Source organism: Magnolia sinica, chromosome 16 (genome assembly GCF_029962835.1).
Source record: "Magnolia sinica isolate HGM2019 chromosome 16, MsV1, whole genome shotgun sequence".
Taxonomy (NCBI): Eukaryota; Viridiplantae; Streptophyta; class Magnoliopsida; order Magnoliales; family Magnoliaceae; genus Magnolia; species Magnolia sinica.
In genome coordinates, this window is record NC_080588.1 from 10258056 (window position 1) to 10266853 (window position 8798).

Consider the following 8798-nt stretch of genomic DNA (forward strand, 5'->3'; position numbering starts at 1 on the left):
CTGGATCAACAGTCGTTTTCCTATTTTAATTTCATTTTTACTATAAATAGTAAGTTTTAGTTTAATTATAACTCTTCATCCGTTGGGCTTTAGGAGTTGCGCCCAACATGAAAAGAGCTTAGAATAATTAGGAGAACGGTTTGGTGAAGCCAAATAGGACACTTACTATTTTTGGCCGAATACATTGTGCACTAGTAGACATCACGACCCGCCTATAAATAGTAAGTTTACTATTTATAGTAAGTCGCGGATTCTAGGAGTTTGAGTTGTAGTTTGATTATGATTTCTTTCCCATTGCTTGATACCCTTATTTAAAGGGTTGTGAATTCGATTTTAATAATTCATCAATCAAGTTGAAGTTGTTCCCACCAATCTGAAGCTCTGCCCATCAACTTGTAGGCCACGAGTTTAACTTTCTTTTCTTCCATTATGTTCATGTAGTCGAAGAAACGTTCGACTTTAAGCAACCAATCGAGGAAGTCCTTGAAGTAGAGTTGACCATTAAAACTAGGAAGATCGACTTTCATCTTGAATTCTTGGTCCATCCGATCCATCCGATCAATGGCTCGTCTAGGATGCTGTAAAATCATGTCGCTAGATCTCACTTTATCAGGAATGATCCTGTGGTTCACTGATAGCGTCGTCCTACGATTCGGGGGTAGCTGGGATGAGCATCTGCGATTAACTGAGTTTACATATAACAACAGCTATCAGGCGATTGGCTGAGTTTGCATATAACAACAGCTATCAGGAAACAATTTAGAAACTTATGTCACAACCCTATAATTGGGGAGTGAACAAGTTTTTGGCGCCGTTGCCAAGGATTGACGGTTACGATTCTTTGAAAGTAATAGTTTTAGAATTAGTTTGAGATTAGGATTTTACTAACTTTAGTTTTGGATTTTTATTACTATTTGATTTTTAGAACTAACTTGTTTCCTGTTTTGTAGGATCCTGACATAAGTTTCTAAATTGGTACTTCTTTCCTAATTTCTCTACTTCTTCTACTTTTAAAGTTAGGGTTTGAATTTTAAAATTTTTTTAATTCTAGTATTTTCCTATTTGTAAGAAATAGTTTATTTTTAGAAACTTTCCTCATTTGTTTTTAGAAACTAGGTTAGTTATTTCCCTTTTTCAAAATTAACGTTCTATTTTTGTTTTTTTAGTAACTTTCTAATTCTAACTCTTTTAGAATCTAATTTTGTTTCCTAATTTTCTACTTATAGAATTTTTGTTTAGAAACTAACTTTCCTATTTTGTAGGCCTTTAAGATAGAAATTTCTAATTCGGTAAGTTCTTTCTCTACTTTTAATTTTTCAGATCTCTTTAGTAACTTACTTTTTAGTTTAGGACTTCCCTAATTTTTTTAAAAAAATTTCACTTTCTTTTAGGAATTTCTTCTTTTAGAAACTGGTTTGTTTTGTTCTTCCTTTTTAAGGATTTTCTAATTCTAGACCTTCTCTTTAGAAATTGACTTATTTTGTTTTCTTTTGCAGGTGTTGTTACTTAGGGCTTTCAATTTGGTAACTTCTTTCCAACTCTCTCTTTCTTTCTAGATTTTCTTTTCCTTTCTTAGGATTAGGTTTCGAATTTGATTGAGGGCTGCGAGTGTTTCATGCCCAAGTGGGCCCGTGACAACACTCGACATCTCTTGACTGAAGGAGGATTGGTTGAGGGGTTGACTATCCATCGCAGGACTAGACACCACTCGAAATGCCCTGAGTTAATTGAAGTGATGGCTGAAAACCAACCTCTTCCACCCCAACCTAGGGTGGAGAACATTCAGGATGAGAATGAGATGCATCAAGCACCCCCACCACGTACTTTACGAGATTATTTACAACCAGCGGGGGTGAGTACGCCCTCATGTATGATTTTTTCTGAAAATACAGGACATATGGACATCAAGCCAGGGGTTATCCAACTCCTTCCTAAGTTCCATGGGCTTGAATCTGAAGAACCATATCTACATTTGAAAGAGTTTGATGAGATCAGAGCCACTTTATATTTTCAAAATGTGTCTGAGGACACAGTCAGGTTGGGACTCTTTCCTTTTTCCTTAAAAGAGAAGGCTAAGACGTGGTTACATTCACTGCGTCCTAGATCCAATGGCACATGGAATAATATGTAAAGGGAATTTATAAAGAAATTCTTTCCACATTATAAAACGATTACCCTTAGAAAAGTAATCATGAACTTCACCCAAAAGGAGGATGAAACATTTTACCAATGTTGGGAAAGGTTCAAGGATTTAGTCAGTTCATGCCCACAACATGGCTTTGAAACATGGCGCATTACAAATTTTTTCTATGATGGACTGACATCTTCTATGCGCCAAATGGTCGAGACAATGTGTAATGGAGAATTCATTAATAAAAATGTCGACGAGGTATGGGATTACCTCGATAGTCTTACTGAAAAAACACAATCATGGGATTATTACCCAAAATCAAACACCACGTCTAGGCCAACTCAATTAAAGGAGAAAGGTGGATTGTATCTCTTGAAAGAAGAGGATGATCTCAAATGTAAAGTAACTACGCTCATAAAGAAAGTTGAAGCCATGGAAGGAAAGAAGGATAAGGTTAATGAAAGTGTTTGCGGCATCTGTGAATGCAACATTCATACAACTGAAAATTATCCTACGATACCCGCCTTTCAAAAAGTGTTGAATGAACAATCCAATGCCATAAATAATTATCAAAGACCTTTCAATGGACCAACCTCTAATACGTACAATCCTGGTTGGAAAAATCATCCAAACTTTAGTTGGAGAAATGGACAAACTGCTACCCCTCAAGGTTTCTTCAGTCAAAATTCAAATCAGGGGAAACCTCAAGAAGAACCGGTTCAAAATTCCATGCAAGAGCTGACCCAGGCAATGCTAAACTTTTTGCAAAAGATGGATTCACGTATGATGGTTATAGAAAAGGAGATGCTTCCTGCACAACCGCTCCCCAATCCTAAACCGCAATACGAGATAAGTGATCCCAGCTCTTCAAATCAAATGGGGCACACTAAATCCATCACCACTCTTAGGAGTGGGAAGATCATTGATAAAATCCTTCCGGTTAGGCCCGAAAAACCTCAAGAACCAGAAGAGGATAGCAATAATGGATCCAGTGAGGCCCCACAAAAATTAGAACCGGAACTTCTAGAAAAGCCAGTTGCTCCATTTCCCCAACGGTTGGTTACACCAAAACCTCTCTATAAATCTCAGGATATCCTAGAGGTGTTGAAACAAGTGAAAGTCAACATTTCTCTACTTGATGTCGTAAAACAGATACCTTCATATGCCAAATTCTTGAAAGACTTATGCATGACCAAACGACGGCAGAGTATTCAAAAAAAGATCTCTTGACCGAGAAAGTGAGTGTCATCCTAAAGCAAGACGTGCCACAGAAATTCAAAGATCCCGGTAGCCCAACCATATCATGTGTAATCGGGGACCATCGAATTGATCATGCACTTCTTGACTTAGGAGCGAGCGTCAATCTGATTCCCTACTCAGTATACAAATAGTTAGGTTTGGGTGAATTAAAACCCACCCTAACCACACTACAACTTGCTGATCGCTCTGTTCGTGTACCAAGAGGGATAATTGAGGATGTATTGGTCCAAGTTGATAGATTTTACTACCCTGTAGATTTTATCATCCTGGAAATTGAACCCATCAATAACATGAGTACTCAGATCCCCGTCATTCTTGGTCACCCATTCCTTGTCACTTCAAACGCAATTATCAATTACAAGAATGGTGTCATGACTATGTCTTTTGGGAATATGATATTAGAGTCAAACATCTTTTTCAATAACGGCAGAAACTTAGAGGATGATGACGATTTCCACGACATTAACATGATTGACTCTTTAGTGGAAGAGACGACACCTCTGACCTTATCCTCTGACCCTCTAGGTGTCTGGCCCACTCCCATGATTTTGACGATGACATGATTAGGGAGACGTGTGCCTTGCTTGATACTGCACCGGTACTTGAAGTTAACCGGTGGAGGCAACAATTTGAAGAGTTGCCCCAAACTAATGTAATGCCTCTACCGTCTAACCTCAAGCCACCGAAGCTTGACCTAAAACCTTTACCCTCTGATTTAAAATATGTCTATTTAGGTCAATATGAGACATACCCGGTGGTGATCTCTGCCCACCTGGAGAAAGAATAGGAGAGTATGCTTATATCTGCTCTCATTGAGCATAAGAGAGCCCTTGGATGGACGATAGCGAACCTCAAGGGGATCGACCCCTCGATTTGTACTCGTCGCATATATCTTGAGGATAATGCTAAAACCGCTCGGCAATCACAACGTAGACTAAATTCAAATATGAGGGAAGTGGTTAAGACCGAGGTTCTTAAACTATTGGATGTGGGTATCATATACCCCATATCCGATAGTCAATAGGTGAGTCCAACTTAGGTAGTTTCTAAGAAGTTCGGGATCACCATCGTAACCAATGCCAATAATGAACTCGTGCCAACTAGAGTTACTACTGGTTGGAGAATGTGCATTGACTATAGGAAGCTGAATACCGTCATAAGGAAGGACTACTTTCCCTTGCCCTTCATTAATCAAATCTTGAAAAGGCTAGCTGGTCATTTCTATTACTATTTCCTTAACAGGTATTCGGGCTACAATCAGATTGAAATCGCCCCTGAGGACCAGGAAAAGACCACATTTACATGTCCCTACGGCACCTTTGCCTACAGAAGGATGCCATTCGGATTATGTAATGCCCCTGCCACCTTTTAGCGATGTATGATGAGTATCTTTTCTGACATGGTGGGGAAATATCTAGAGATCTTCATGGACGATTTCTCTGTTTTTGGTTCATCTTTCAGCGAGTGCTTAGAGAGTCTCAAATGTGTGTTGAAAAGATGTGAAGAAAAGAACTTGGTACTTCATTGGGAGAAGTGTCATTTCATGGTTCATAAGGAAATTATCCTTGGACATATTATCTCGTCCAAAGGAATCGAGGTGGATAAGGCAAAAATCGATCTGATCGCTATCCTACCTCCACCTAAGAACATTAGAGATGTGCGGTCCTTCTTAGGACACGGAGGGTTTTACAGACGATTTATAAAGGACTTTAGTCTCCTCTCTCGTCCCTTATGTAATCTTCTACAAAAGGATGTACCATACGAGTGGACTGAGTAATGCCAGGAGGCTTTCACCAAGCTTAAGGGCATGTTAACCACTGCACCCATCATGCAGCCACCCGATTGGAGCCTTCCTTTTGAGCTTATGTGCGACGCTTCTGATTATGCTCTTGGGGCGGTTTTAGGCCAGAGAAAATATAAGAGGCCCTACGTCATTCATTATGCAAGTAGAACTTTAAATTCTGCCCAAGTGAACTACTCGACTACGGAAAAGGAACTCCTAGCCGTAGTGTTCGCTTTGGATAAATTTAGGTCCTACCTGATCGGATCCAAGATCATTATCTACACAGATCATGCGGCACTTAAGGATCTTCTTTCTAAGAATGATTCTAAGCCCCGTTTGATACAATGGATCCTTCTACTCCAAAAATTTGATTTGAAAATTAAAGATAAAAAAGGAGTAGAGAACGTAGTGGCCAATCATCTGTCTCACCTTAATACCTCTGATTCTCCTGAGGCGACCCATATCAATGACATGTTCTCTGATGAACAACTATTCAGTCTCCCATTCGCCTTGGTTCGTTGATATTGCCAATTATCCTACCACAGGATCCATACCGACGCTTTGGACTGCACAAGATAAGAAGAAATTCTTTACCAAGGTGCGCAACTTTTTCTGGGACGATCCATATTTATTCAAATATTGTCCAGATCAAATTCTAAGGAGATGTGTGCCAGATGACGAGTATCAGAGTGTCATCTCCTTTTGTCATTCATAAGCCTATGATGGTCACTTTCTGCTAAAAAGACCACGGCCAAGATTTTACAGTGTGGCTTTTATTGGCCTACTATGTTCAAGGACACTCATGAGTTTTGCAAGGCTTGCGAGCGTTGTCAAAAATTGGGAGCATTATCCCGTCAAAATATGATGCCTTTGAATCCCATCCTTATCATAGAAGCATTTGACTGCTGGGGCATCGATTTCATGGGACCATTCCCCCAATTATTTGGAAATTTATATATTTTACTCGCCGTAGATTATGTCACTAAATGGGTCAAAGCAATTCCGTGCCAAAATAATGACCATCGCACGGTCATTAAATTCTTAAAAGAGAACATCCTTTCGCGGTTCGGGATGCCATTGAGCCATCATTAGTGATAGGGGCTCACACTTTTATAATAGACCATTCGAGAGCTTAATGAAGAAATACAGTATCTCTCATAAGGTGAACACCCCATACCATCCACAGACAAGTGGACAAGTTGAGATTTTCAATAGGGAGATCAAACATATCCTAGAGAAAATGGTTAACCTTGATCGTAAGGATTGGTCAATCCGATTAACCGATGCTTTATGGGCATACCGTACTGCTTTTAAAACCCCTATTGAAACGTCTCCCTTTAGACTTGTCTATGGAAAAGCTTGTCACTTGCCTGTGGAGTTGGAACATAAAGCGTACTGGGCGATCAAAAATCTGAATTTCAATCTGGACAACACTGGCTCACTACATAAACTTTAATTAAATGAACTTGAAGAAATCCGGAACGATGTGTATGAGAACTCGAGAATTTACAAAGATAATGAAGGCGTTTCATGACCAACGTATTCTATGAAAATCATTCACACCTGGTCAAAAAGTCCTTTTGTATAATTCTCGATTACATCTCTTTCCAGGTAAGCTTCGATCTCGTTGGACTGGCCCTTACATTTTGGTCACTGCGTATCCTTATGGGGCCGTTGAGATAAGAGATCTTGACAATGGCAAGGAGTTTAAAGTAAATGGACATCGCTTAAAGCCATTTGTCGAGAAATTTGATTTAGAGGACATGTCCATACCTCTGACTGATCCTGTTTACCAGGATTGATCTCCTAGTCTGATGGAGGTATAAGTAGGTTTCCTGTTTTCATAGGACTAGGATAGTTTCCTTTATGCTGTTTTAGGATAGACGGTAAACTTAGCGCTCCTGGGAGCCAACCTAGCTTTTCATTCCGTTTCATTTTCCTAGTTAGTTAGTTCAATGTTTATGGGTAACATTGCTACAAACCCTCACGAGACTACAACTCGTCCACTAGGGGCAACCTAGGGGTTTAAAGGCTTGTTGCATACGCTAAATGCAATCGAGAGCACCTGCGAAAGTGGTGTAGGTAGGATTTTATTTTTGTTATTTTTATTGTACTTCTGTTAGTTTCCCTCTTATGCTGACTTGCTTTCATGCTAAGATCTTTGTGTAAAAACTTCTTGAATCCCTCGTCCAGGTACAATCTTTCCATCACTCCTCTAATATTTTTGTTGTCCCATGTGCATTGCATGCTTATTTCTTTTACACTGAGGACAATGTAGATTTTAGGTTGGGGATGGGAGATTAGGTTTCCTAATCAGTGTTTTCTTGGTTTTGAGCAAAAATTGTGAAAATTTTTAATTTTTAGAATTTCTTGTGAATTTCAAGATACGAAATGTTGGTAATTTATAACTCATGGATTCAGTATCTTTTAGATTTCACAATTAAGTTTGAATGATTAATCCGGAATTAAAAGTTGTAAACATTGATTGAGTCATGATTTCACAAAACACATCTCGCTTGCACATTAAGGGTTTAGTTCGATATTGAAGGATTAACTTGGTAATCACTAAGCATAAAAGGAACCGGCCTGAGAAAATTGAAAGGATTGGGCGAATAATTTTCACCATAGGTTTGCTCCCTATAGGTGAAGGTTCAATTTCCCAAAGTAGTCAGTCGGAAAGGGGTGGGCAATGGTCTTTATCATAGGTTTGCTCCCTATAGGTGAAGATTTGATTCCTCACCTTGGCGGTATTTTAATAAAATATATATATATATATATATATATATATATATATCAAAGGTCGATTAATGAAAAGATGATCTGTGAGGAAAGTTTTGGTTATCATGAATTATCTTATTGGTTACCGATAATATCATGAAATTAAGAAGTGAACCTTAATGATAAGCTGAGATTACACGATACACCCATGGAACTCAATGTTTAGAATTTTTCTGATTATTGGATTAATACTTTGATCTTGGTTATGAAATCTACAGAGTGCTTGAGTATAGGAAATGCAAAGCCCAACATTCATGAATCTTAGACTTCTAGTATCTTGATTATTTTTTTAATATATATATATATATATATATATATATATATATATAATAAAAATGAAAAAATCACTCAAGTTTTTAGAGATTGTCCTATAACTCTCAACTTATTTTTCGCATGCTTTGCTGGGGACTAGCAAAATGCTGGTTAGGGGTTGTGTTGAGGGTCAAATATTCAATATTAGACCCAGTTATTGCTTGCATTTATGAACATGATACTATTTAACAAACTATTTTAATCGTATTTGTGTTGCAAGGTGACTTTAGGAGCTTGGGCTGAAAAAGGATGCTAAAAGCATGGAATTGATGCTCAGAATACACCAAGGCAAGGGATGGACCCCAGGGGACCAAGATCAACGGATTTACATGTCAAAGATCCAAGAAAACTGAGAAATTGAAGCTTAAGTAGCCTAAAAATCAGCCAGAATGCAAGATCACAGGGTTCTAACCATCTTCTCAGCTCGAGACTTCATACATGGCCTGAAGAACATAAAGTAACCATACATGTCGAATTTTGGCCGTTGGATCCTTGTAAGAGTATCCCAACGGATAGATGAGCCACTAAAATCAT

The 8798-nt window shown here is 38.5% G+C and overlaps 1 non-coding gene across 1 annotated transcript; it reads right to left on the reverse strand.

The window, feature by feature from the left end:
• Positions 1 to 2173: 2173 nt before the first annotated feature.
• LOC131229930 (small nucleolar RNA R71) lies at positions 2174 to 2280 on the reverse strand. The gene has a single exon (XR_009163665.1). It is a non-coding gene; the product is annotated as a small nucleolar RNA R71 (small nucleolar RNA).
• Positions 2281 to 8798: the final 6518 nt, after the last annotated feature.